This window comes from Bidens hawaiensis, unplaced genomic scaffold (genome assembly GCF_021521415.1).
Source record: "Bidens hawaiensis isolate Kalapana, Puna unplaced genomic scaffold, B.hawaiensis_p1.1 tig00000458_1, whole genome shotgun sequence".
Classification (NCBI taxonomy): domain Eukaryota; kingdom Viridiplantae; phylum Streptophyta; class Magnoliopsida; order Asterales; family Asteraceae; genus Bidens; species Bidens hawaiensis.
Genome location: NW_027491030.1, coordinates 4741002 through 4768570, shown reverse-complemented (window position 1 = coordinate 4768570; position 27569 = coordinate 4741002). Strand labels below are relative to the sequence as shown.

At 42.5% G+C, this 27569-nt stretch overlaps 1 pseudogene across 1 annotated transcript; it reads left to right on the top strand.

The window, feature by feature from the left end:
- The first annotated feature begins 4657 nt into the window (after positions 1-4657).
- Positions 4658-25735, top strand: LOC143628901 (cathecol O-methyltransferase 1-like; annotated as a pseudogene). The gene is made up of 4 exons (XR_013152837.1): positions 4658-5093; positions 23518-23829; positions 24997-25061; positions 25439-25735. The product of XR_013152837.1 is annotated as a cathecol O-methyltransferase 1-like (transcript).
- Positions 25736-27569: the final 1834 nt, after the last annotated feature.

Here is a 27569-nt window from a genome sequence, read left to right as displayed (position 1 = left end):
GTTGGGTGGTTGCAACGGCATGTTGGATGATTTGATTGTCGAGGAGTGATGTAGTCTTTAATAACACACCATTATCAATGTTCAAGATGGTGTTTGAAAATCTTCTTATCAGTCAAACAAATGAGCAAAAGGCTTAGTCTTGACTGGGAGAAGTGGTGTTGGTTTAATTTCGTTAATTTCCCTTTATAAACTTTGTTGTTTAGCTTTTCCATTTTTCCTTTTCTCGGGCTACTTGTCTCTCATAAGTGGTTACTATTTGTTTTTTTTAATATATTTGGCTTTTCAATATATATATATACCCATAGGTATTCTTTAAAAGTGCCATCAGTCCATCACATACACTTAAAACTTTTTGGTATCAAATGTTAAAGCAAAAGAAAGAAACATGTACGTCCGTCTATAAATTGCTGACACGACGTTTATATTATATATGTGAACTACACAAAACATACGTTGAAATCTCTAAGTCATCGAAGCATACACTATGTATGCAATAATAGTTTTAAGTGTGTAAATCATCTATGAGATATATGATAACTATATAGGGTCCATTCAACATCTAAATCGAGCTCTCAACTATTGTAAAAGATAATATCATAAGCGTTGTCGCCATTAAGTTATTCAAATAGGGTTCAAAATTAAAGAACAAGCTGGATGACATCCTAATATATAAGTAGGGATGAAAACAAGACAAGTCGCTCATTAGCTGCTCATTGTTGAAATTTAAATGTTGATTCAAGCTCGACTAGCTTGTAAGCCGAACTGATATCAAACGAGATTTGAACAACCAACTACTTGAGCAATGCTAGTGGTAAAGGAGGAATCGATAAGCTTATATACTTAATAATAATATCATGTCATACGTAGGCTTAAACTACACAATTTATTTTATCAATTTAAACCTATTATTATCTATATATAAGGATATTCTCTTCTTGACAAACTACACAACATTTTTTGGACCCTTGAATTGACTTATCATAGGGTCAAGAATACTAATTAATAACAATCCATTCTTTCTGTTTAACAACGTTTGAAACACCTCATGTGGATTTTGACACTCTATGTCTGACTCTCTCAAGAGTTTTATTAAGGAGGAAATCTATTATTGTGGGAAATTCCCATTGAATCATGTTTCAAACATGAAATCTTAATATCTTAAACCTTAACTATCATCCTCATATTATTAAATCAGAAGACCGTGACAATAATCCACCCAATAAAAATTCACAAGATTAATGAAAGTCTAGGGTAGCATATACCAACTTAAGCAGTAAAAGATGTATATTATATTGTTATTATTTTGTAATTTTAGTTTGGATGAGTTTTCAAATAGACATAAATTTTCATATATGATGGGTTTTGTCTTTGCCTCACCCTTTCCCCACACCACACCAAAACTTTAGTCATGGTATTTTACTACCTTTTTTTTTATTTTTCAAACTGTTGTATTTTACTACTTGAGTCCCCTTTTTCTTTCTTTCTATTTTGCAACTAAATATTCTATACAAAATAACAAAAAAGAAAAAATTAAGGTTCAAATTATGGTTAATTCAATATGATTTAATAGCATGCATATAATAATATAACTGATGTGTTAAAAGCGGTTTATAAAAACTTAACCTAACCTAGACACTCTAGTTTAAACATATATACTCTTCTAATGCTAGACCACTAGACATTCAAGTGTACCTATCGACTATAGTTAAGCATAATAAAGTTCGAATAGCAAACCCAAACGACACTAGTGACAGTTAAACTAGACTTTAACTAAGAACTTAATGAGTTTACTTATTTGACAACTAACAAAATTAAATAAAACCAGCACTGGCACTGACAGACTTCGACACGATCACCTAAACGAACTCAAAGATAGGAGAAGCACTACCTAGGTTTAGAATCCTACTTGTGGAACCAGGATCTTAAAATAGACACCCGTAGACGACAACCTAGTGGATCACTGATCATTCCTCAGGTGTGATCTAAAAGGAAATCCTAAGGGGCGTGTAAACTTACCTGATGGTTGGATTGTCTGTCAGTCTCTCCAACAACATAAAGTACCCTAAAAGATAGATTATCTGTCAGTCTCACTATCTCAATACGCCCTAAAGTGAAAGGGGTAACATAAGTACAATCGATAAGACACGAAATTACAATGAAATTAGGGAAACCTCCTGTCAGAGTGTTCTAGCTTAAACACCTAATCTCAAGGACAACCCGACTATCTATTACCTCTCAGTCTTTAGATAAATAGAATATAAAGCTCTAACAAATCACCAATCAATGTGCATATACATTTATACGTCTAGCAAAACTATAAAAAATCACAAACACACAGTAATTGACCTAAACATGCACCTATAAGGCTATAACTGAAAGACATTCAACAAGACACATGCAAAACAAAGATTAATAATAAATCAAAACTAGATACGCAAACACATCAAATCAATTGTAAAACGATTCTTTACTCTAACATTAACCCAACAATAAAATCCAAAAACCAAGATAATATCCGCGAATAATCATCAAAACCCCAGATAGCTAGTGTTTAGCCAATAATCAACTCAAGAACAAAACAAAATAATATGTTTTTAAATCTAAATTCATAACGAAAACAATAAATTCAAACCGAATTATGTGAGGATCTTCCTCTTTTTGTTTCCAAAAGAAAATAATTAGGTGCTACCAACCCTCAAAACCTCATTCAATACTTGCGTGACCCCAATTCAATAATGTTGTGGCCCCCAATTCAATAATTTCTTATGCCTCTTTAATTCTTGTCCGCGGACTATTCCTAATTCTTCAGAGAAAACATGTGGGATTGTGACCTCACCAACTAAGAATACACGTAGTGGGCAATAAAGTTGAGCAAAAAGAGCCGGGGCGAGGAGTTTTTGTTGCCGGGGTGGATTTTAATTTTAAAAGTATTATATTAGTATGTGTAATATATATATACATATAGTGGCGTGCCAGAAATTTTTTCTGAGTTCGGAAAATTTTGAGGGACAGACGGCCGATTGTTTATCACTTGTATTTGGGTTTTCTATGGGTTTGATGTTGAAATGTCTACGGGTCGATGTCAAAATACACTAATATATCACTATAACAAAATTTTGTAAGGGTTCGGCCGCCCGTACCCCTAAAGCTGCCTACGTCCCTGTATACATATATATATTGGCTGCACACCATTACACATTTACACCTTAAAACAAAATTACAAAAACACACTCATTGCTGACCGGATGCCACACAACACAAAACGCTCAATTTTATAGCCCTGCACTACTACACATAGCCTAATGGAAATTTAATCATCATGATTGGCTGCGTTTTAGGCAAATTCAATTAGCGGACAAAAAAATAACGAAACCCATTGTACTCTCCTTAAATCAATTCAAAAGTTGTTATCAAGACCAATGATGTGATAGGGTGATACTCAAATTTCGTCTCTTTAATGCATATCAATTAAAAACCAAAATGCATTTTATTTTAGTACTAAAATTGATTTAGTTTCAAGACTTTTTTTGAATTTATAACAATAATAATAGTAACATGATTATTGATTGCATATTAATTATTTTAGCTCAATGTCTTACGTTTAGTAAAAATACTTCATATTACTCCGTTGTCTCATAAAACCTTTAAAATAAAAATATGAGCCACTTAAAGACACATTCGTTTTACAAAATTTTTGGGAATTCAGAAGAATTGGAATTAAAATATCATGACATGACGAGTTCGTTTTGTTGGAATTGGAATTGGAATATGAATTCCATTTTGGTTTGTTCGGTTAACAAAGAATTGGAATTGGAATTGGAATTGGAATTCAATTCCTTCAAGTTCCTTTTAAATAAATGACTTCCAAATCCTTCCATCATGTGAAGGAATCAAGTAAATTCGTTGGAATCTTCAACCGCTCGACTAACATGGTTGCGTTCTGGTCGGTTCACATTCGATCTGACGGCCCGCGCGCATCAGTTCGCGCTCTGTTTGACGGTAGGCTCCGTTCGCGTTCGGTTCGACCCGACCCGCCGATGCCCCGGACCGTTTTGACCCGTCCCGGTTTAGGTTTTTTTGTTTTGTTAGTCAGTTTTCTCGGTTTCGATATTTAGTTCGTTTTCGGTTTTGTTTTCGTTCAGTTTTTTGATTTTTTTTTCCGTTTTAGTCTGGTTTTTCAGTTTCGGTTCGGTTTCGATTTTTTATTTCGTTTTGGACAGTTTCATTTTGGTTCGGTTGTGATATATTTGTCCGGGCAAAAGCACCAAACCCGACCAAAACGAAACAAATGAAAAACTAAAAAAATCAATATCAAAATCGAAACCGAACTTAAACGAAACTGACAAAAACCAAAATGAAACGAAACCAAAAAATCCGACCCATATGACCAAAAAAACCAAAACCAAAATGAAAAACAAAAAAACGAAATTGAACTGAAACATAAAACACGTTAATCTCCAATTACCCTAAAATCAGTAATAAAATATACACCAAAACTCTTTCCATTTTTTTTAAAAAAAAAGACAACTTATAGGCTTTCATTTATAAAATAAATAAAGTATTTTAACAACTAGGGCCTTGGTGGTACCCCCACCTCTCCTTAACGTTAAATATATTGGCATACTTGATTGGTTTTATGTGCCTACAAAGGAGTGCCAACTTGTGAGAGATTAACCACAAACTAGAAAAAATAGAGACAAGAGTTGTGTGAAAATGAGCTACAATGAGGATCACTTTAATACTGCAATGGAATTGACTTTCTCAATATCATTGGGCATGGTGTTGATGACTACAATCAAGCTTAAGGTCCTAGAGACTATAGCCGAGATGGGACCTAATGCCCAACTCTCGAGTCATGATATCGCTTCTTGTTTATCAATCCCCAACCAAGATGCCCCCGACATGATTGACCGAATGCTTCGTTTGCTCTCAAGTCATTCTATTGTCACTTGTGACGAAAGGGTCCATGAATCAAGGCCTATTCGAGTCTATGGACTCACCCCGATTGCCAAATACTTCATTCCGAACGAAGATGGAGTCTCCTTAGGTCCATTAATACAATTGGCTCAGGATAAAGTATTCACTAATAGTTGGTAAGTGTAACCATATCATCCACTTTATATCAAAACAATCATAACAAATGGACATAATAACAAAAAGAAAGTAAATTAAATTTATTTTAAAAAGAGACTTAAATGCGCGGGTTTAAAACAACTAGTCAAATGTTTAATTAGAAAATAAATTTAAAAATACTTATATTTGTTTGTTTTCCTTTGATTGATTATATGTTCTTTTATGTTTTATAAAATGAAGAGGTAGGTCCCAGCAGAGCCTAGTTGGACCCGCAAGACTCACCTCGAAGAGGGACGTCTGCGCAGAAACCAACTGGATCCGCAGGACCAACCATGCTCAGAGACGTGACGTCCTTACGCGCAGTACGCAAGCTGGTCCCGCAGGATATGCCTCCCGATGGTGAAGGACTCCGCCTGTCCCCGCAGCCTCGGATACAAGCCATCAGGGAAGGCCACCCGCGCAGCATGGCTACACGCACAAGGCACTTAGCTCTCAATCACTCAGTGTCACCTGAAGGAATGAGCGAAGCCGGGAACTATCCCGCACAAGGGCGGGAGGGGGAATACTCCCGCCCAAATAAGCCAGTCCGTACGATACAGGAAGATCTTCTGTACTGTACCTGACGAGGTATGGGAAAAAGATCTGACTAAAGATACGACAGCTTATTGACAACAGTATGGCGAGCAGCATGCTCCTGCACTGTATGTCACTATTAGCCGCTGCCTACTCACCAACTACTGCCATACCACGTGCGTAGCCGTCAGTTGGTGGAACAGGAATAGTATACAGCAGGCCTGGTCACTATCAGCCGCTACCTACCCACCAACTACCAGCAGGGCACGTGCGTAGGCTACTGTTGGTGGAACAGGAACACTGTTGCAGCCGGCCATACCTCTTTGGAAACCTACCTTCGGCTATAAATACCACAAATGGTATGACCATCTGATCTCATCATATCTTACTACATTATCATCAAATTATACCTGATATCTGCTCTAGCAATCTCTTAATATACTTTTATATTTAAAGAGCAATCTAGTCTGATTCTCACGCCGGAGGGTGGTCACAAGGAGGAACCCCCCCCCCCCTTCTCAGTGACGAGCTCACGGTCTGTTTTGCAGGTTATCAGAAGAACCATCTTCCAAGGGTCTAACCCCTCGTGGGAAACATCTTTCCAACCCCCAGGTTACCAGTAATCTGTCCGGGGTCTGGTTAGTGTTTCTTCATTGGCGCCATCCGTGCATAAAGCTAGAACTTTATCTCCAGTTTTTTCAAACTTTCTACAAAGATGGTTAGAGAAATTCCGGTAACCACAACCCCAGCTACTGGGGTGAATACCGGTAACACAGTTTTTACAAACACTACCCCGGTTACCCAAGCCGGGGCAAGTGAAGTAAATTTTACGAACACTACCCCAGTTACTCAGGCTGGGGCAAGTGCAGTAAATGATCGCCTACTAGGATCCACTGATACCCAGGTTGAGAAACGAAGACTCCCCCGCCAAACTCTCGATGAAGTCAAGGCATGGGCGGAGGCACGACAAAAGGAATTCCAGACTGAGTTGGACGAACGCCTGCGTTCCGTCCAACAGGCTGACGAATTCGAAGATTACTTGGATGACTCGGAGGAATCCGACTCCGACGCGAACCCTCGCCATAGGGCAAAAGGGAAGCGTAAGGAAATGGAATCCCAACCGAAAAGGCATTTTGGACAAGCCTTCAAACCAAAAAGTACAGGTGGAAGTCCACGAGACTTCTCCAAAACGTTCAGACCAAACATTGCAAATGCAGGAACGTCCAAGTTTGCAAGGGACATTGCGGAAGCAATCGCCCCAAAGAGTGCAAAACAAATGCCTAACATAGGCACATATGACGGTATATCTGATCCAGACGATCATTTGAACAGGTTCATAGCAGGGGCAACCGTCAGCAATTGGACGGAACCCACCTGGTGCTACATGTTCCAAATGACGCTTGTTGGGGCTGCTAGAGCTTGGTTTGATCGTCTACCGGTCAACCACATCTACGACTGGGCAGACTTCCAGCAGAAGTTTAGCCAACACTTCAGCCAGCAACGGAAGTATACCGAGGAGCAATGGACAATCCTCAAATGCATACGAGAAGAAGATGAATCTCTGCCAAACTTCATCACTCGCTTCAACTCAAAGAAGCTAAGTTTGGGCAATATCAGCGAAGATCTTGTTCGCGCTGCCTTCATCCAGGGCGCGCATGACCCAGAGCTCATCCGCACCCTAACGGGTAAAGATGGCATGCCATCCACATGGGATGCCATCATGACGGCAGCAAAACGCTATGCGGAAACCGAGAAGCAACTGGGTAGAGATCTCCCACAGAGCACAAACCTCTACACCCAGAAGACGAGAGAAGACAACGTCCTCACCGCCCGACTAAATAAAAAGCGGAAGCAAGGCATTTGGCAGTCAAGGGTAAACTTTGACACCTCATCCGGCTTGCAACATCGATTGGGCGGAAGGGATAATGCACAGCCGCACCGGAACTCCAGATGGACGCCACTCAGCAAAAGCGTCACTGAGATATTCGCCACTGAAGAGCTCCCGTGGCCAAAGCCTCCAATAATCCGACATCGTCACGATGCTGATCGGAGCAAATACTGTGATTTTCACAAGACAAAAGGCCACAACACTGAAGAATGCACAGACGTAAAAGACATGGTTGAAGCATTTGTCATAGATGGGACGCTCGCGCACCTCGTGGCGCAATAAAAGCTGAGCAGGCGGGTGCGTGTAGAACCCCAGCTGGGGAAAACACGAATCAAAATTCCAGCTTCAATATCGAGACTACATGCTGCGTAAAGAACGAGATCCCGAACCAGGTGCGTATCGGCTCGATGGCACTCCCATCCCAACAACATGGAAGGGAGCTCATTTACACAGTTTGCATGTAAATCAATTCCAATTTGTAAAGAAAAGGCCAAGAGCCACTTCTAATGGAAATGATTCTCTAAGAACATCGAAGCTGATGATTTTACATTTATACTTTTCTGAACATTAATATGCCGGTTTTCACCGCATAATTACGTGAAGTCATTGCATGGGAAGGCGGTCCTACCCGCACGAACCCAATAACGTGACAAACCTTCACGCAGGACAGTTGAAGGGGAAGAGTTCAATTATCCCATTAAATGAAAGTGCCGGTCTATCCGCATGAATCATTAAAGGAAACTGAACACTAACCTATTGACAACCGCGCGTCGAACGGTTCAAAACAATTCTTAAAAAGGATGAGGAAAACCTACACGCAGGTCAGATAAGGGTAAAGTTTTGCCATCCTACTAAGTGCAAGTGACGGTTCTACCCGCACAATCACGAAAGAGGAAGCAAAACTTCACACCTATTATCAACCACGTTCAAAGGTTAACTTATCCTCAAAGGATGAGGAAAACCTACACGCAGGTCAGATAAGGGTAAAGTTTTGCCATCCTACTAAGTGCAAGTGACGGTTCTACCCGCACAATCACGAAAGAGGAAGCAAAACTTCACACCTATTATCAACCACGTTCAAAGGTTAACTTATCCTCAAAAGATGAGGAAAACCTACACGCAGGTCAGATGAAGGTTAAAGTTTAGCCATCCTACTAAGTGCAAGTGACGGTTCTAACCGCACAATCACGAGAGGAAGCAAAACTTTAACCCATTATCAACCACGTTCAACAGGTTAACTTATTCTAAACACTTGGAAATTTGCTAATTTAAACTAAATATGCAAGTCATAAGTTTATAAAGCAAGGAACCCAAAGAAGGAAATAACAATCTTATACGCAAAAAGATTAATATTTCACATGAATTATTACAAGAATGGCCGGGTAACTACCCGCCTACGAAAAGAAAATAAATACATCCGTACAAGACTATCCTAGCAATGGGAAGGGATCTTCGGATCAAGCCTCAGGGCCGCCTCCACTTGGACCCGCTCCATCAGAAGAACGAGGCGGTTCGAGGAAGGCTTTAAGGACGGCTAACCCATCATCAGCAGCAGCTACTTGGTTCACCTTCTCCATCACTGGATGCGGGAAGGCAGCATATTGATTTACTGCTTGGTCATATATGGCTTCAGTGTCAACATTGTACAAAGGGAAGTTGGAAGGCGGGAAGCCTTTCTCAACGAACCCTAGACCAAGCAGGAAGCCAGCCCGTTCCCCATCCTCGTGAGAAGCGTTGAGGGCTGCGCTCATCGCATCGTCGTAGGATGTCTCTGAGAAGACACGATGCACAACCTACAAAGAAAATACAAGTGTCAAACACCTTTTCTATGAACAAAGGAAAGCGTGAAGACGTAAAACTAAAATACCTGAGGCAACGCTTCTCGAAGAAGCCATTCCTTGGCAACCAGGGCTTGGGTGCAGGCGCGTTCGGCTTCCCTTTTATTGAGGTTGGCAAGTTGCACTTCCTTTGCAGCAGCCTCTTCAACGCCCTTAAGCTTCCGCTCTGTGTGGTCAAGCACGCCCCTCTGGTCCAGGATCTCTTGGAGCTTCTTGGCATCTTCCATGGCCAAGGCATCATGAGCACGTTGGAGAGCCTCTAGTTGGGCCTTGAGCTCCTCGTTCTCTATGCGTAAAGGCTCAGCAACGGCTTCAGCCTTGGTAGCCCTCTCAGTCGCGTTCCTCGCAGTCTCCTTAGCCAGCCGAAGCTGTTCGTTAACAGCTTGGGCAGCCTTGGAGCGGGCCTCGAGTCGCGCTTGAACTTCAACCTCGAGGGCCTTGAAAGCCTTCTCCTTCTCCGCAGCAGCTGCGGTCAATCGTTGGTTCTCCTCCCGAAGAGCACGCGCCTGAGATACATCCTTGGCGCGAGCTGCTTTCAACTTGTCGTTTTCACGACAAAGCAGCTCGACGCGCGGCTGCATCCGGGCTTGGAGAACCCGAAGCTCATTGGTTAGCCTACCCTCCTGGTAGCTAGCCATGGCTTCCCCCAACGCACCATGGGGAGCAGCGTGGCGAGCCCATTCCACGCACTCCACAGGGGTGCGAAGGGTTGTTCCTCGGCGTATGTTCCATCGCGGAACATACACTTCATTGGAATCCGACACTGCAAAAAACAAAAAAGCAGTTAGGAAAAGATGATAAAAATAAGTTAAAAAGGGCCAAAGGAACCCTACGCACCTGTAGGGTCTATAACAGGCCGATAACCGCCGAACCCATCACCTGAACCCAAAGGAAACCCATCCAAAAGGTCAGGCAGATGGGAAGGTGGCAAGGACTGGCGAGTACTCCCATGCGTACCTGATGGGCCGGCCATCGGTGCCGGTGGCGGGGGCATGGTGGCAGCCGCCGCAGTCGCTGCCGCAGAATCCGCAGCAATCGTAACCGCCGGCTCGGTGGACGCCGTAAAAATCGCACTCACGGCCGGCGGTGGCGTAAACTCGGCTGGAACAGTCGGCTCAGAATGAGCAACTGAACCAGCGGGACCAGGCGCAGGCGCCTGGGTCGACGCCTCAGGTAGGCTGACCAAGCCTACCGTCATCGGCGGAGAGGTACTACTTGGTACTTCACCCTGGAATGCGTCAACATCCACGCCTGCACAAGAAGATAAGTGTTAATAAATTTATGAAGTATGATAAATCTACAAAAATAATGTACTTACGGGTTTTCTTGAGCCTGAACGTACGGAGGGGCGGGGACAAGCCCGATGGGGCCGGTCTCTTGACGCCGGTCACCGTCGTCGTCATTGGTTCTCCGGAGGTAACAGACGTAGCCTCCGGAGCGGTGGTCTTCTCACCACCGGGGTTCCCCGCCACCTCTTCACTATCTGACTCGGTGTCAGATAGAAGCACCGGATCAGCCGTGGAGGCCACCTTCTCCTTTCCCTTCCCTCCGCCAGCCTTCTTCTTCCGCACAAGGGGAGGACCATCTGCGGATTCCTCAGAAGAAGACAGGATGTAAGGATTTCCAGCAGTGGGTACAGCATTGAGGGGTTGAGGATAGAATATCGCCTTACCTGGCCGCCGGTGGCTCAGGATCTCTTGGCCCGGCGGATAGACCTCCACAAACCGATCCGCCGTTTGCTCCAGGATGGGCAACTCATTGTCGTCCAGAGCACGAGTGCCCACCCGCACGGGACTGTCAGCTTCCCGCGGGAACAGGAGCGACTCCAAATTATTCCCCTCTGAAAGAAAAAGAAACAGTTAGAAAATAAACTAATATCAGCAAGAAAGACAAGACATACCATAAGGAATAGAGTTCAAACCGTATTCGAGAAGGATAGGAAACCGAGACGCCACCTTCCATACCCGGCTCATCCCCAGCAGCACCATCCCGGACTCCGCAAACCGGTAAACCGGAGATTGGACCCGGGATATCTTCGCGAACCATTCCGCCTCCTGGTAGCTGGAAGCGTGAAGGCTCGGAAGCGCTTGACCCTTCTTGAACTTCATGGCAATGGGGATGGCGCGGGCAGAGATGTAGAAGAACTCCCGCTTCCACGATCGGAGACTGCGCTCGGTCACGCAGATCTTCAAACCCTTAATACGGGTTGTCAGGGTGTACCACCCCTGGACGCACCTCCAAGTATAGAAGGTCATCAGGCGGTCCACATAGGGCTCAATACCCAGAATCCGGCACACCCACTCGAAGTGCCGGATCTTGGCAATCGCCATTGGATGCACCTCGGTCAGGTGCACACCGTGCCTCTCCAGGACACGGTACATAAACTTTGTCAAAGGAAACCTAAGGTTCCCATAGACAAAGAATGCAGCATATACCCCGATCTTGCCACTGGGGGCATCGTACACAGTCTGGTGGGATTCAGGAAACTCGGGCTCAAGAGACTCAAGCATGAACTTCCTGACGATGTACTGGTACTGATCGACAGGTAGAGCACACCGGCACTCGCCAGCAGTACTCCTATCATCGGCTACAGCTTCAGCATCATGGGAAGACATTTTGCAGAAAGAAGAAAGTGATTTCGGGAAAATGCTTGCCTGAAAAGGGGAGTATTTGCCGGAAATCACTAAGAAGAAGAAAGGTGAAAATGTGGATTACAAAGAGGCCTCTCCCCCTTTATATACTAATCGCAATTAATGCGGTGAATTTAATGCGGAGGAGAGAGAAATCGAAGGTGCAATGAAACTATGACACGTGGCAAAAAGCAGGCTGGCAACAGCTGTTGACAGGACGTGTGCCAGTAATTTCGCGGCCACGCGCCCGAAAAATCGCGCCCACGCGCCGTAAAAAGCATCTGGAATGACCATATAATGTCACGTCACCATAACTTCCTGCACGTCCTGACACAGTCAGAAGAAACTGTCGCACGACGTTTCAGAGGTTTGGACTGTTCCTATCTTTCCACCAACCTTTCGAATTTCAAAATTCAAAATTTAAAAATATTAAAAAGTAAGCGGGAAAAACCCCCCTTACCTTGGCAAACAAGTAACCGTAAGACGGATGCGGGTACAGTGTTAAGGCAAAACCCTTCACATACCTAGCACCCGCAGGGAATTGAAGCCAAGTAAACCTTGGCAAACAAGTAACCGTAAGATGGATGCGGGTACGGTGTTAAGGCAAAACCCTTCACATACCTAGCACCCGCAGGGAATTGAAGCCAAGAAAACCTTGGCGAACAAGTAACCGTAAGACGGATGCGGGTACAGTGTTAAGGCAAAACCCTTCACATACCTAGCACCCGCAGGGAATTGAAGCCAAGTACCTCGGCAACCAAGTAACTATAAGACGGGTGCGGGTACAGTGTAAAGGCAAAACCCTTCACATACCTAGCACCCGCAGGGAATTGACGCCAGGAATACCTTGGAAGTAAAGTAACCGTAAGACGAGCGCAGGTACAGTGTAAAGGCAAAACCCTTCACATACCTAGCGCTCCGCTGGGAATTGAAACCAAGAAGGATCTTCTGGGCAATGCTTGCGGAAACGGAAATAACATCCCCGCATAGCGGGAACGTCGAGAACTACGTTGTTTGAAGCTCCAGGATGGAATTGGTGGTTTTAACATAATTGATCACTATGTTCAAAACTACCAAAACCTCATGGAGAATCCACACAAGTAGGACTCAACGCTCCTGACTTGCGAGGAGGTTACAGCCTACCCGCATCATACCCAAAGACCAAGCAGGAAACTCGGGAATTTCTGCAAGTGACAAGGACTTCCGCGGGAAGAATCCCCATGGAAAACCTTAAAAAACCCTTTTCAAAACCCTCTGTTTAAAGTCCAAAAGTTCACCTCACTTTATTAAACACTCATGAGAAGAACATTGGACTGGGGGGACTTGAAGAGGTAGGTCCCAGCAGAGCCTAGTTGGACCCGCAAGACTCACCTCGAAGAGGGACGTCTGCGCAGAAACCAACTGGATCCGCAGGACCAACCATGCTCAGAGACGTGACGTCCTTACGCGCAGTACGCAAGCTGGTCCCGCAGGATATGCCTCCCGATGGTGAAGGACTCCGCCTGTCCCCGCAGCCTCGGATACAAGCCATCAGGGAAGGCCACCCGCGCAGCATGGCTACACGCACAAGGCACTTAGCTCTCAATCACTCAGTGTCACCTGAAGGAATGAGCGAAGCCGGGAACTATCCCGCACAAGGGCGGGAGGGGGAATACTCCCGCCCAAATAAGCCAGTCCGTACGATACAGGAAGATCTTCTGTACTGTACCTGACGAGGTATGGGAAAAAGATCTGACTAAAGATACGACAGCTTATTGACAACAGTATGGCGAGCAGCATGCTCCTGCACTGTATGTCACTATTAGCCGCTGCCTACTCACCAACTACTGCCATACCACGTGCGTAGCCGTCAGTTGGTGGAACAGGAATAGTATACAGCAGGCCTGGTCACTATCAGCCGCTACCTACCCACCAACTACCAGCAGGGCACGTGCGTAGGCTACTGTTGGTGGAACAGGAACACTGTTGCAGCCGGCCATACCTGTGACATCTGACCCGATCCGACCCGACCCAGGTACCCGTTTCTCTGACCCGATCTCTTTCTTTTATTATTTAATATTTATACTTATATTTTACTTTTAATAATAATAATATACTTTTCCCTCCCGCCTCTTTCTCTCCCTTTCTTTCCGCCGTTCCGTCCCTCTCCTCTCTTTCCGCCTTCTTTTCCCTCTTGTCGCCGTCCCGCCCTTAAGCCTTGAACCCTTTTCCTTTAACTCCTTGCTTGTCCTTTGGTTCTTCCCGCCTAAGGATGTCTGCAGCTCCACGCGCCAGACTCCTTACATGGAAGCCTGCGTGAAGACATCTTGTTCCTGCGATGCGTGAAGAGAACTCTTCTCGCAGCGCGCTAAGAATGCATGTTCTTCCCGCAATGCGCTAAGAATGTATGTTCTTCCCGCAATGCGCTAAGAATGTATGTTCTTCCCGCGATGCGCTTAGAATTCTAGTTCTTCACGCAGCACGCTAAGGATTTGTGATTCTTCCCGCAGTGCGCTAAGGATTGTTGTGCCAGCCTTCGCGCTCGCGCACTCAGCCTTCCCGCGCTTAACCCTTGTATCTTCTGTTTATTCTAGCCGTTTGCTGTTGTCATGTCTTTTCTTCTGAGCTGTTGACCTAACCTATCTAATGTCTGAATAGTTACTTTCGGCGCAGCATGCGTACCAACCCCATTGGTTGGTAGAAAAAGTGACTGACATTATCTTTTGAGATCTGCTTTTGCCATGCTTGACCAGTACCTTTTTCTGAACTGCCCATGCCTTTTTACTGTTCCCTGTCAGCCTTTTTCTCTTTTTCCTTGCTGCCATATCTTTTGATATCTTTTGCTTTTGGAATCTTTTGCTTTTTGAGATCTTTTCCCCTTTTTCTAGGGATTGTGTTCCCTAGGGTTTCCCTATAAATAATAATGTTAATTTCCTAACACTACACACACAAAGCACTTAAACTCTCCTGTTCCTCCTTGCTCTCTGCCGTTGATCCTCTGTCGCCTCCCTCTCTGCCTCCGTCTTCCTCCCTGTTCTGCCCTGCTCTTCCGGTAATATATATATTATATATAATAATTTACTTATTAATTATGCTAACTTATATCAAGACTTAAAACAAATCATTAAAACAATAATCTTATTTATAGGTTAACTTGTGCTTGTTTAAAGTTGGTTCTTGCTTTATCTTACACCGCATCGTTTATCATGTGAGTAATCTCGTACCTAATCCCTTTTTATTTTTAATGTTTTGGGATGTTCATGTGTTCATACAAACTTAGTCTTAAACTTGTTTATGAACTTTAGTCGCGCAGTATCCCATGTGTTGAGGACGTTTACTTGGCTGTTTATTTGTATGTGTGTATCATTAACCGCTTTGTTCGGCCTATTCCGAAGTTTTCATGGATCCATTAGATGAACACGGGAGACCTATCGTTTACGGTTTTCTTTGTTTACACTTGCACAGATGTTTTCTCGTTTTTGTGCTCAATTGGGAGCACGGATTGAACTATGAACTATGAGCTATGATCTATCTAGGCTTGATCACAATCTGATTGCACCCTTGTTAAACACCAGACATACACGCGTTGCGCGCAGATTTATTGTTATCTATTATTATCTATTAAACTTGATTTCTCACCAACACGCAAGTGTTTGACGTTTATTTTAACACATGTTCAGGTTTGCTGTAGCTGTTCTGAAGCTTGTGGACACGTAGGACGTTTTTACTTTTGGACCTAGATTAAAATGTATCAAGACATGTTATTGTTGTTCGAATATTTTGCCTTATAATATAATGGTTATTGTTGATTTATGTTATCTTCTGTCTACTTTGCGCGTGCGCGAATGAATGTATTTATTAAATATTGACACCCAATAGTGTCACGAGTAATGAAACAATATGTGGCGCCCCGATGTATAATCCGCCTTTGGTCGGGGTGTTACAGATTGGTATCAGAGCTCGTTGACTTTAGGATAGGTGGTTAGACGTAACGGCCTAGAATACCTAAGAGTCCCTTCTCGCGCATGAGAGAAATCTCATGTTTGCGCGCTTATTGTTAATTACTCGTTATTTATGAATATGCTCGCGCTTGCGCAGTATATGATTTTATGTTTTATTCCGCGATATTTCGATTTTTGTGAATTTCGATTTTTATTGATTTTACTTACATATTCGTTTGTTGGGATTGAAAATCCGAAAAGTCATGGTGATACATGAATAGTTGATTTTCAATTTCCATTTACGATTATGTTCTGAGGTTGGAGACTTGAAAAGTCATGGTGATACATGAATTGTCGACCTCCAATACTCATTTTATGTTTTATATTGAAGATTGAAAAGTCATGGTGATACATGAATCGTCAATCTCCAATACTCGTTTGCTCGAATATTTTAAATTGGGAATTCGGAAAGTCATGGTGATACATGAATTGTCGATTCTTGATTCGAATTTGTTACCTTTATTAAGTCTGCATTTAGGGTCATTTATTTTACTTTAACTTTTGACTGTAACTGACTCCGCGAAACCAAGCTTTTCGAGGTTATACTTTGCGATAAAACCAAGATATTAACTAAAATTAAAATTTTTATAGAATGCCTCCGCTATCTCGTCGCCATCTCAAGAAGAAAGAAGCCGCGCGCAGACGCTCGCAGCAACGTTCCCAGGAAATGGCCACCGCAATAGCCCAAGCTTTGAGCCAAAACAATACCAACACCTCTGGTTACAACATTAAGTCCTTTAATGCGGGTAACCCTCCGAAATTCACAGGGCTTGAAGGAGCCACCGTGATTCTCCAATGGCTCGAAAAGATTGAAAACACTTTCCTCCATACCCAATGCCCTCATGACAGACGAACCCTATATGCCTCCAGTGTCCTGGAATCCAGAGCGCTTACGTGGTGGAATGGAGTAGCTCATGCGTGTGGCGCAGAAGCTGCTTCCAGCATGCTCTGGGAGGAATTTAAGGAAATTCTTACGCGAGAATTCTGCCCTCCCAACGAAGTTAAGCGCCTGGAGGAGGAATTTTGGAATCTTAAGCAATACAGCGGTGAAGCGCGCGAGTACGCGACGCGTTTCCACGAGCTAAGCTTACTGGTCCCTCACCTTGTTATCCCTTCCCGCCGAGCCATAGAGAAATTCCTTGGGGGTCTCCCCATGGAAATTCAAGATTCTGTATGGGCCAGAAACCCAGTAACCCTCTCTGACGCCATCGAGTTGGCCGCTGTGCTCAGCGACAACCATGTCAGAGCAGGAACCCTGTTCCTGCGGGGAACAGAAAAGACCAAACTCACCAAGACTGCCCCTGAACCAACAGAAACCAAACCAGAACCCTCAAACCGTAACAACCTCAAGCGCAGGCGCAAAGCCTATGCGCTTACCAACCCGCCCATTGTCCAGCAACCCACCTACCAACCTCCAGTTTACGCGCCTAACCCTCTGACAGCCTACCCAACTCCTCCTGTAGTTCACAACTATGCCCTAACCAATCCAGCACTCCCTGCCCCGCCACCTAAGAAACCTTACACAGGAAATCAACCCTTTTGCCCAACCTGTAGACTTCACCACCCAACCCAAACCCCGTGTCGTCAATGTAACCGATGTGGCCGCGTTGGTCACTCTGCTGAGTTTTGTAAAATCCTTCCCGCCAATCCAATTGCGCCAACACCACCAGTTTACCCGCAGAACCCACAACCAACATACCAAAACCCACGACCCAGATCGTGCTATAACTGCGGTGATCCCAGTCATTTCCGGAACGCGTGCCCGAGACTACAAGTTCAGATTACGCAAGCGAATCCGGTGAACCAGATTTCAAACCAAGTGACGCGTGGACGAGCTTTTAACATAACCGCGCACCAAGCGCAAGCGAATAATGACGTAGTTAATGGTACATTTTTGCTTAACGGATTTTATGCTTCTATACTTTTTGATACTGGCGCCGATCGAAGTTTTATCTCTCGCGCCTTCGAGCAGAAGCTTGCGCGACCGCGCAGCGATTTAAAAGAAGATTTTTCAGTTGAATTGGCTAATGGCGAAACTGTTTTAATTAACTCAGTGATTAAAGATTGTACGCTTAACCTTAACGAAAACGATTTTCTAATCGATCTCATCCCCATGCCTCTTGGAAGCTTTGATGTTATCATTGGTATGGACTGGCTTACGCATAATCGCGCCGAAGTTATTTGCGCCAAGAAGATGATTCGCATACCTCGAGAAAATGGTGATCTTCACATCTACGGCGAAAAACCCTCCCGCGGTCTTAAGCTTATGTCCTGCGCCGAAGCCCACAGACTCATGCGGAAGAAGTGTGTTGCATTTCTAGCCCATGTGGTCAAACCTGCTGAAGAGAAGAAGCTTCGCGATATCCCTGTTGTGCGTGATTTCCCTGAAGTTTTTCCTGATGATCTTCCTGGTATCCCTCCCGCTCGTGAAGTTGAGTTCCGTATTGATCTTGTCCCTGGTGCTTCCCCCGTAGCTAAATCTCCTTATCGTCTTGCACCCGCTGAGATGCAAGAATTGGCAAGCCAACTTCAAGAGTTGACTGCTAAAGGATTCATTCGCCCTAGCTCTTCGCCCTGGGGTGCTCCGGTGTTGTTCGTTAAAAAGAAAGATGGATCGTTTCGCATGTGTATTGATTACCGCGAGTTGAACAAACTCACCATTAAAAACCGGTATCCCTTACCGCGTATTGACGACCTCTTTGATCAACTCCAAGGTGCCTCTTGTTTCTCGAAGATTGATCTCCGCTCTGGCTATCACCAGTTGCGCATCCGCGATGAAGATGTTCCGAAGACTGCTTTTCGAACTCGTTATGGCCATTTTGAATTCTTGGTCATGTCCTTCGGTTTAACCAACGCACCCGCCGTTTTCATGGATCTAATGAATCGGGTGTGTAGGCCTTTCTTGGATAAATTCGTGATTGTGTTTATCGATGATGTTCTGGTGTATTCTAAGACCAAGGCCGAGCACGAGCAACATCTTCGGTTGGTGTTGCAAAAGCTTCGAACCGAGCAGCTCTATGCTAAGCTTTCCAAGTGTGAATTCTGGTCTGATGAAGTACAGTTTCTTGGTCATGTTGTAAACAAGATGGGTATTCATGTCGACCCATCCAAAATTGAAGCAATCAAGAACTGGATTACGCCATCCTCTCCTTCCGAGATCCGTTCCTTTCTGGGCTTAGCTGGTTATTACCGGCGCTTCATTTCGAACTTCTCAAAGATCGCTTTGCCTTTAACAGCTCTAACGCACAAAGGTAAACCATATATTTGGGGCTCGAAGCAAGAAGAAGCCTTTCTAACGCTCAAGCGTTTGTTGTGTGAAGCTCCTGTTCTTGCGCTACCTGAGGGTAATGATGATTTTGTCGTGTACTGCGATGCCTCCAACCAAGGTCTCGGTTGTGTTCTTATGCAACGAGGCAAGGTTATCGCTTACGCATCAAGGCAACTCAAGGTTCATGAAAAGAATTATACAACTCACGATCTCGAACTTGGTGCAGTTGTATTTGCCTTGAAGATCTGGAGACACTACCTTTATGGTACTAAGTGTATCCTTTACACTGACCATAAAAGCCTTCAGCATATCTTTGATCAAAAGGAACTTAACATGAGGCAACGCCAATGGAACGAACTCATCAGCGATTACGATTGTGAGATCCGGTATCATCCTGGTAAGGCTAATGTGGTAGCCGATGCGCTCAGCCGAAAACCCTGCCAGCTTAACTGTATTTTGCCGCGCACGCAGCTTCACTTTGCGCCGATTCAGAGCAACCTTGAATCGCGTATTCGTGACGCGCAGCGCGCATCCATCAGTAATGGTAACCTTCGCGCCGAGTTAGCGTGTGGCGCGGAAGCACACTTTGTCCCTAATCTGAGTGGAATTCTCTGCTATCTTAATCGCATCTGGATTCCCTGTGATGAGAATCTTCGCGCTGATATCCTGAGTGAAGCGCATAAATCTCGGTATTCTATTCATCCTGGCGCTGATAAGATGTACAAGGATTTGCGCATAACTTATTGGTGGCCCGGTATGAAGAAGGATATTGCTGTGTTCGTAGCTAGATGCCTGACTTGTTCTAAAGTAAAAGCTGAACACCAACGCCCATCTGGTTTGCTCGAACAACCAGAGATTCCTACGTGGAAATGGGAATGTGTAGCGATGGACTTTATTACCAAGTTACCTTTGACAGCAAGCAAACATGATAGCATTTGGGTAATAGTGGATCGTTTGACTAAGTCTGCTCACTTTCTGCCCATTCGTGAAAACTACCGTGTTGAGCAACTCGCGCAGCTTTATGTCAAGGAAATTGTCTGCCGCCATGGTACTCCTTTGAGCATCATATCCGATCGCGATGGCCGTTTTATATCTCGCTTTTGGAAATCTCTCCAATCCGCGCTAGGAACTCGCTTGGACATGAGTACGGCATATCATCCTCAGACTGACGGACAGTCTGAGCGAACTATTCAAACTCTGGAGGATATGCTCCGATCTTGTGTTCTTGATTTTGGAGGTAATTGGGATTCGCACCTGCCTTTGATTGAGTTTTCTTATAATAACAGCTATCATTCCAGTATTGGTATGGCCCCATTTGAAGCACTTTACGGTCGTAAGTGCCGCTCCCCGATTTGTTGGAGCGAAGTGGGAGAAGCTCAAATCACAGGACCCGAACTTGTTCAAGAGACAACCGATAAAATCGCCAAGATCCGTGATCATCTGCTGACTGCCAGAAGCCGACAGAAGAGTTACGCAGATCGTAGGCGGAAGCCTCTCGAATTTCAAGTTGGTGATCTTGTTCTCCTCAAAGTGTCGCCCTGGAAGGGTGTTGTCCGCTTTGGGAAGAAAGGTAAGCTTGCTCCTCGATATGTTGGTCCATTCAAGATTCTCGCGCGTGTGGGAAAAGTTGCCTACAGACTTGACCTGCCGCCCGCGCTCAGTAATGTGCATCCAACGTTCCATGTATCCAATCTCAAGAAGTGTTTAGCTGACGAGAACCTTCACATTCCACTTGATGAAGTTCAAGTTGATGAATCTATGCATTTCGTTGAGAAGCCTGTTGAGATTATGGATCGCGAGGTTAAGCAAACCAAGCGCAGTCGTATCCCTATTGTTAAAGTTCGCTGGGAGTCCAAGCGCGGAGCCGAGTTTACATGGGAAAGGGAAGATCAAATGAAGATCAAGTACCCGCACCTGTTCTCTGCGCAACCTACTTCGAGATAAATTTCGGGACGAAATTTCTTAAAGTAGGGGAGACTGTGACATCTGACCCGATCCGACCCGACCCAGGTACCCGTTTCTCTGACCCGATCTCTTTCTTTTATTATTTAATATTTATACTTATATTTTACTTTTAATAATAATAATATACTTTTCCCTCCCGCCTCTTTCTCTCTCTTTATTTCCGCCGTTCCGTCCCTCTCCTCTCTTTCCGCCTTCTTTTCCCTCTTGTCGCCGTCCCGCCCTTAAGCCTTGAACCCTTTTCCTTTAACTCCTTGCTTGTCCTTTGGTTCTTCCCGCCTAAGGATGTCTGCAGCTCCACGCGCCAGACTCCTTACATGGAAGCCTGCGTGAAGACATCTTGTTCCTGCGATGCGTGAAGAGAACTCTTCTCGCAGCGCGCTAAGAATGCATGTTCTTCCCGCAATGCGCTAAGAATGTATGTTCTTCCCGCAATGCGCTAAGAATGTATGTTCTTCCCGCGATGCGCTTAGAATTCTAGTTCTTCACGCAGCACGCTAAGGATTTGTGATTCTTCCCGCAGTGCGCTAAGGATTGTTGTGCCAGCCTTCGCGCTCGCGCACTCAGCCTTCCCGCGCTTAACCCTTGTATCTTCTGTTTATTCTAGCCGTTTGCTGTTGTCATGTCTTTTCTTCTGAGCTGTTGACCTAACCTATCTAATGTCTGAATAGTTACTTTCGGCGCAGCATGCGTACCAACCCCATTGGTTGGTAGAAAAAGTGACTGACATTATCTTTTGAGATCTGCTTTTGCCATGCTTGACCAGTACCTTTTTCTGAACTGCCCATGCCTTTTTACTGTTCCCTGTCAGCCTTTTTCTCTTTTTCCTTGCTGCCATATCTTTTGATATCTTTTGCTTTTGGAATCTTTTGCTTTTTGAGATCTTTTCCCCTTTTTCTAGGGATTGTGTTCCCTAGGGTTTCCCTATAAATAATAATGTTAATTTCCTAACACTACACACACAAAGCACTTAAACTCTCCTGTTCCTCCTTGCTCTCTGCCGTTGATCCTCTGTCGCCTCCCTCTCTGCCTCCGTCTTCCTCCCTGTTCTGCCCTGCTCTTCCGGTAATATATATATTATATATAATAATTTACTTATTAATTATGCTAACTTATATCAAGACTTAAAACAAATCATTAAAACAATAATCTTATTTATAGGTTAACTTGTGCTTGTTTAAAGTTGGTTCTTGCTTTATCTTACACCGCATCGTTTATCATGTGAGTAATCTCGTACCTAATCCCTTTTTATTTTTAATGTTTTGGGATGTTCATGTGTTCATACAAACTTAGTCTTAAACTTGTTTATGAACTTTAGTCGCGCAGTATCCCATGTGTTGAGGACGTTTACTTGGCTGTTTATTTGTATGTGTGTATCATTAACCGCTTTGTTCGGCCTATTCCGAAGTTTTCATGGATCCATTAGATGAACACGGGAGACCTATCGTTTACGGTTTTCTTTGTTTACACTTGCACAGATGTTTTCTCGTTTTTGTGCTCAATTGGGAGCACGGATTGAACTATGAACTATGAGCTATGATCTATCTAGGCTTGATCACAATCTGATTGCACCCTTGTTAAACACCAGACATACACGCGTTGCGCGCAGATTTATTGTTATCTATTATTATCTATTAAACTTGATTTCTCACCAACACGCAAGTGTTTGACGTTTATTTTAACACATGTTCAGGTTTGCTGTAGCTGTTCTGAAGCTTGTGGACACGTAGGACGTTTTTACTTTTGGACCTAGATTAAAATGTATCAAGACATGTTATTGTTGTTCGAATATTTTGCCTTATAATATAATGGTTATTGTTGATTTATGTTATCTTCTGTCTACTTTGCGCGTGCGCGAATGAATGTATTTATTAAATATTGACACCCAATAGTGTCACGAGTAATGAAACAATATGTGGCGCCCCGATGTATAATCCGCCTTTGGTCGGGGTGTTACAATACCTCTTTGGAAACCTACCTTCGGCTATAAATACCACAAATGGTATGACCATCTGATCTCATCATATCTTACTACATTATCATCAAATTATACCTGATATCTGCTCTAGCAATCTCTTAATATACTTTTATATTTAAAGAGCAATCTAGTCTGATTCTCACGCCGGAGGGTGGTCACAAGGAGGAACCCCCCCCCCCCTTCTCAGTGACGAGCTCACGGTCTGTTTTGCAGGTTATCAGAAGAACCATCTTCCAAGGGTCTAACCCCTCGTGGGAAACATCTTTCCAACCCCCAGGTTACCAGTAATCTGTCCGGGGTCTGGTTAGTGTTTCTTCATAAAACAAGGTATGCACTTGAAGACGCAGTTGTTAAAGGAGGTGTTCCGTTCGACAAGGTGTATGGAGTACACTCATTTGAATATCCGGCAGTAGTTGCACGGTTCAATGAGGTATTTAATAAAGCCATGATAAACCATACCACTTTGGTAATGACGGAAATTTTGAAGCACTATCGTGGTTTCGACGCCCTCAAACGTGTGGTTGATGTAGGAGGCGGTCTAGGAATCACTCTTTAGCATGATTGTATCGTAACATCCCACTATTAAGGGAATTAATTTCGATTTACCACATGTAACTCAACATGCACCACTATATCCAGGTATACATCTTATATTTCATTTTGTAATTACAAAATTGTAGGGCCAATATTTGTGACTTGCGATATCAAATTACGAAACATGTTATATATTAATGATCAAGTGAATAATTTAAGCTGACGAGGAAACCGGACACGAAACGAGAGCTTCGAGACGCACATTTAGCTTTGAGGGGAGAAGATCTTCAAAAAAAGCCAAAACAAAACTTGGCCTTACAATCACCCCCTTTGTCATGTAATATATAATGAAACTAAGACTGAAAAATCAGCCATCAACCACATGATAATTTGTAGTAATTAGTAATATTATGTTGGTTTTCTCATGTTAAGAAAAGTTTTATTGAAATATATAAATCTACAATAATTAAAATATGTAAACTATTTTTTTTAAACGATAATTAATATTATGGCAATAAACATAACAAGTAGCAAAATCATGGTATTAAAATGAGTTTATCACGGCAGTGGGCTTATAAGTGTTCCAATATTCTAATATATATATATATATATATATATATATATATATATATATATGATTGATTTCTTTTGAGATCGCTTTGAGTTTTAAGAACTCGAAAGAACTCAACGTAACAAATTTTTTTTTTGAATTTTTTTATACATGTGTAATACGTAAGTGTAAGTAATTTACAAAAAATTGCCGTAATTTTTTAAACACCGAATCGACTTTTTACACATGTGTAACTAAAGTTTAAACTTGTGTAATCAACAAAAATCTTCATTCTCTCTCCTGATTCATTTTTTAATCAAATTTAATATCAGCCACATATTTTAACTCATTTAATTAAATGTGTGGTCCAAAATTGAGTTCTTAAAGTTCTTACAACTCATCAAGTTCTCAAACATCCCTCCCCTATATATATATATATATATATATATATATATATATAACATCTGGAATTTTGTAAAATTTTTGTGCCCAAAAACGTGCCGTGGACGGACGCCCACATTGCCCCTTTTTGGGTCGCCCTTGCCTGTTTGACTTTTAACAATAAGAATATTGCTGAAACCCTGCAACTTCGTGCCTCAGTACACTGGGTAAATATATAATTTGATTATAAGATACACATGTTAGTAGAAAATTTAGTTGGTTGGAGGGTCAACAGAACCACCCGTTACGCTAACGCTTGTATATATGTAAAATAATCGTAGGTATAGAACATGTTGGAGGAGACATGTTTAAAGAGGTTCCTCAAGGTGATGCTATCTTTATGAAGGTAATATGGATCAAACCTATTTATATTTTGCAATGTTTACGTAACCGGATCGGACAACGAACCGAACCAACTACTAGTTAACCGGTTGAACCCGGTCCGACCAGCTGAACAACTTTTATTTCAAAAATGTTGTTCAAGGTTAAAGATACTGTAAATTAAAAAAACAATTTTTTTTATGGTGAACCGGTTCAACCGGTCAGGTTCTCCAATTAGACCGGCAACCAGACGGTTTTTAGAGAACCGAGCGAGCTACATAGAACCGGACCGGTCATGTGACTGAATTTCTGTCGAACCTATCCGACCGGCCGAAACGATCCGGTTTTGAAAACATTGATTGAACACAATGTTGACTAATGATGTATGTGAGTATGTGACAGTGGATATTACATGATTGGAGTGATGATTTTTGTGTAACGTTGCTAAAGAACTGCTATAAGGCTTTGCCAGATAATGGAAATGTTATTGTCGTAGAGGCGATTCTCCCTTTAATACCAGACACAAGCTCTTCTTTCAAAGCCACCACCCACCTTGATGTACACTTGATGACTCAGCATTCGGGTGGAAAGGAGCGCACTGAAGACGAGTTTCTTGCACTAGCTAAAGGTGGTGGGTTCATGGGGATTAGAAAGACCTGTTTTGTTTGCAACTTTTGGGTCATCGAATTCTACAAGTAGATTTATTTCTACTTGTTTCAACAAATAAGCCCATGTTTGTATTCCAAACTATAACATCCGTCTTCATAAAAATAATAATAGAAGATTTTATTATTATGTGTTACTGTTTATTTATTTTATTTATTAATAGTTGAGTGATGAACTTAGAAATAAAAACATAAACTTAGAAGTGGTATATGGGCTTAAGCCTTAAGGTCCATGGGTTTTGCCTATAAAAACACATCTTTCTACACACTCAAAACACAATCTCCATTCTATAGAAACAAAGAGGAACGATCAAGAATAATCTAGTATTCATGTGTCATGCATTCAAGAAGAAAGATCAAGATAAAACACATTTTAAGATCCAGATATGAACCGACCTCGAAAATGTATGTTTTAACTTAAAAATGTTATGTATTTGAGGTTGAATTTTCATAAAATTTGGTAGGATATTAGATCGGGATATAATGAGTGTTAAAGTTGCAAACTTTATCATAAATGAGCTAAGTGGTTCAGTTCGAGTTAAACGAGTAAAGATCGGTTTGTAAAAAGGGGTGGGTAAATGAAGTCGGTGATACATGAAATTTTAGTATGCCACTAGATCGGGATGGAACGTTTGTTAAAATATAGTTCATGTTAAACAAGTAAGGTTCAGTTTCTAAAAAGAATGAGAATGCTCTTTTGCAAATGGGAATGCCCTTTGCAAATGGGAATGTTCTTTTACAAATGGAAATACTAGTTTGCAAATGGGAATGCTCTTTTGCAAATGGGAATACAAGTCAGAGTCATATGTGGTAAATCGAATTATATTAGCTTCATTGAAATAATTATTTTTTTAGTAGTGATTGCCAAAACGATTATTTATCTATTATCAAACTCTATGATAATGTTATAAGTTTCATTCATACTTAGCAAAGTCATTATGAAACATGTCCACAATCTGTCCCATGCAACATTTTCAAATTATTGGTTAACGATCATCTTTCGGTTTTCGTCTATGTTATCTTACCCGAAGTCTATGAAAACTCGTTTCATCCTTCACGTTTCTTAATCGAATTTTACTTTGATACGACTGCTAGCTAGATAGCACAGAAGTAATAACACATGAAGAAGTATACGAATTGATGTTCATCACACAATGTCTCTATAGATGATCTAACTTCTTATAAAGAAAACAGAATGATGTATCCCAATATATGCATTGTATGCATTGTAGAAACATATCAAACGCCTTAAATATAGATAGATAAACACGCATATCTCTTGATTAAAAAAAGTTTTCTAAAAATTTTAGCATTTTTCTCTTTTTGAAAAAAAAAGCATTTCTTAAAGTGCTTACCCTATAGTTTATGTGTGAAATTCGTTGTCAATGTTGGGTGGCGCCGTGGCGGTGCAATCAGGGCCGGCCAAGAGTGTGCAAGATGCACCCCGGCCAGGGCACGTAAGTTCAGGGGCTCAAACTTTTATATACATATATGTGTTTGATATATAAAAGTTCTTGAGTCAAATGACATCGTCAATTGATGGTCTTTAATTTTGGTGTTTAAAAGTCACCGAAAAAATAGGTTTACCGGATAACTTTGCCAGAAAGTCTTGGTGAAGAAGATGACAACAAAATCAAGTTTCAAGTATTGGCAAAAATAACATATGCTCTTTATTTCATAATTAAAACTATTATTTACATACTCACCTTTTTAAGTTTTGTTTTAGTTATACTTCACCCTTAACCTTTATTTCAACATATCATGTAAAATCCTTTAAACAATTTTAAAGAACTGAGTTTATATTAAAATAACTAGATTAATTTTTATAAATATTCTATTAATAGCTTGTATAAGCATTAAGTTTTAGG